Below are 3,080 nucleotides of genomic sequence, written 5' to 3' on the forward strand. Positions count from 1 at the left end.
TTATGAAGTATACACAACTCATGACCACAGTGTACACCCATTCATAGTGAATAGTTAATCTGTTCTTTGAAGATTGTGAAAAATATTAAGTCACCAAACAAATGTTCAGAATTACCAAGGAACAGTGAAAAATGACCAAGATCCAAACAGGTTATTTATATCATATTTGTCTATAAAGAAATGACGACACTAAAAAACACATTGAAAACCAGTGTTTTAAATTTTGAACATGGTATTTAAAAATATTCCATTAACTTGAGACTGCAGTAATTGTTTTTTAACCAAATAGCACTTGACTGGCAATTCTGATGTAATTTAAGCCATAATATTCCCAAAAGGAATATCTACATACCTTGGCCTATCAAATATAATCTGCATTTTGCAAATCAATACAAAAACTTATCCATTATTTATATACTTTATATTTGTATACATTTTTAAAAATTATGTTTTATTGCTAGGTGAATTTAGAGTCTAAATTAAATGTGGAAACTTTATACATATAACGAACACGCTTCATAACCTCCCCATTCTTTTATTTTTATTTTTAAACACTGGCAACAAATGATTATCCAAATGAGACTAAAACTTAAGGCATTTTAAAAGGAAAAATAATTAAGTGCCGTTTGGCATTTTATTTCCAAAGCATATTTGGGGTCCCACTTTTCTCACTAGCAAGAGACTAAGACATGAACATTTTTTCATAAATATGACTACAGTAATCAGAACACAAAAACATTCATGGGCATTGCTTAGATATTTAAAACAAGGGTAATACTTTCCCACTCACCTAGAAGAAAAATACTATTGATTATCAGTTTATAAACGCCAGATTTGCCAGCCATGTTAAAAGGTCCAGCAGTAGAATCTTAATTCAGCAACACTTCAGAATGAATATATATATATATATATACATGCATGTATGTGTATGTATATATGCATTTTATATATCAGATAGTCAATGTATTTAATAGGCATTCCCCCACAAAAACTGATTCATACTTAATCGCCAGTTTTAATAAACACTTGTTCACAGATCATCCATTTGTCTTATATGAAGTTAGGCAGTATCAAATGTTCTGTTATGGTCTCCATCATCTTCGGAATCATCCTCTGAAGTCGGACATGTGTACTTGGTTCATTTGTATTTCCCATCAGATCAGAAAAGCTTTGTTCACACAAATGCAATAATACAACTAGATAGAGACCAGAGCTGATAAACTCATACTCAGCCAAATTAGGCAAAATATACTAACTTGTTCATTTGCATGAACTCTATGCAGTTCATGAATATCAAAATCCTCCAGGTTAAGCTGCAACTGCTCTTTACAGAGTTCACAGGTGGTTACAGCCTCTAATGAAGAACCAGAGTTAATTTTGGCCTGTAACCACTTTTTCATGCACTCTTGGTGGACATACTGCAAACTTCCTGTGCACTTGCGTGGCTCTATTAGCAAATTAGACGATGATGCAGCCGCCATCTGACAAATTCTACATAAGTCACCTTATTCTTCTTCAGCGTCCTCTAAAAGGAGGCTCTCTTTTATTTTCTGCAGTCTTCCTGGATCCCTTGAAGATGCATTTTTAGTTTTATCACTTTTTCCATCAGATGAATTCCAACCTGAAGGAATAATATCTACAGTGATCATGACGCTGTTGGTCAAATTAGTTCCTAGTTATGGAAAGACTGCAAATCGGAATAAGGAACCAGGAAGAATCCCTGTTATTCCTGCATTTCTTCCACCTTGAGCTGAATCTGATGTGGAGCCACCTCTGTGGCGCTGCTCGACTGTGCAGATGCTTGTGGCCGGTTGGCAGCCACCCCAAGAGGATCACTCTGTGCTTCCAAGTGAACCACTTCATTTGGTTCTCTTCTAAAAATGTGATATCTAGTTGGTATATCAGAGGTAGGCATCCTCGAAGATTCATCTCTTCCCTCTCGCCTCCTTCTAGAAAACAGAGGTGTGCACCTATTTCTAAATGAGGAAAATAACCATGGTCCTGTATTTCTACCTTCAGATTCTTGGTTAAAATTTTCTGAATCTGACTCAGAACTATGATTTTGGCTAAGAGATAACAAACCCTGTCATCGCCTAAGAAGCCGAAATCCCTGAGAAGCTTCAGATGGCCTATTATCCGGAACTTCAGTAGTTGATGCTGCATTAAAACGAGACTGTGAAGCTGTCAAGATTCTTGGAGAAATGTAAGAATTTTCAGAACTCAATGATCTTGTATTCAAGGAATCCTGACTAGATCTTCATGGAAAAAAGTAGATGACATGCTGGAAGCTATCTGTGACAGCAATCTCCTGGTTGTCTGCCTACCTTCATTGTCAGAAGATTCTTGAAATGATCTTTGAGATGAAGCAACCCTTTCTGAATTGCTTATGGTTGGAGTTTCATCTCTACTAGAAACATAAGACAATCCAGGCTGTGTACTGCTTCAAGGAGATTCTGATTCTCTTGAAAAAAACTTTGATCTTAAAGAATTTCTGTCAGAGTCCATAGAACTTGGTATGGTCTGATGTTCGGAATGCAAATGGTGATTTGGGGATGATGCATTCAACTGTAAAGTGCTCAGTGAGTTATCTTTTGGTCTTGCTCCCTGTGAATATGAAGAAGGAACTCTGTCTTGAACATCTGATATTCAGAGTCCAGTCTGAATGAAGGGTCTCTTGAGTGATAGTTATCATTTAAACTACTTCCTCTGCTTCCAGACATCATTCTAGCACTTAAAGAACTGGAAGGTTGAACAGAAATTCTTCTTGGAATTCTTGAAGGTTTAGACTCCATTCTTAAGGTTTTCCCTGCTCCCAACGCGGCACTGAACTGGGTGCGTCCTCCTCGCGGCGACCACACCGCTGCCTCTCTCCTCGGAATTTTAGGCCTGTGGCTGAGGAAAAGCAATTCACGGCTGAGCACAATGGCGCTGCCCCTCTCCTGGATCCCAGCAGGTCTATTTTTAGATCTCTAAGTATTCTCCAAACATCCTTCCAGAAGGAACATATTAGTATGCATTCCCACCAGCAGTGTAGAAGTGTGCCCTTTCCTCCACATCCACTCCAACATCTCTGATTTGGG

The 3,080-nt window shown here is 37.7% G+C and overlaps 1 pseudogene; it reads right to left on the minus strand.

Annotated features, from left to right (window-relative positions):
* Positions 1 to 1,014: 1,014 nt before the first annotated feature.
* On the minus strand, positions 1,015 to 2,792 carry LOC128577158 (E3 ubiquitin-protein ligase MARCHF7-like; annotated as a pseudogene).
* Between the last annotated feature and the right edge of the window lie 288 nt (positions 2,793 to 3,080).

Source organism: Nycticebus coucang, chromosome X (assembly GCF_027406575.1).
Source record: "Nycticebus coucang isolate mNycCou1 chromosome X, mNycCou1.pri, whole genome shotgun sequence".
NCBI classification, from domain to species: domain Eukaryota; kingdom Metazoa; phylum Chordata; class Mammalia; order Primates; family Lorisidae; genus Nycticebus; species Nycticebus coucang.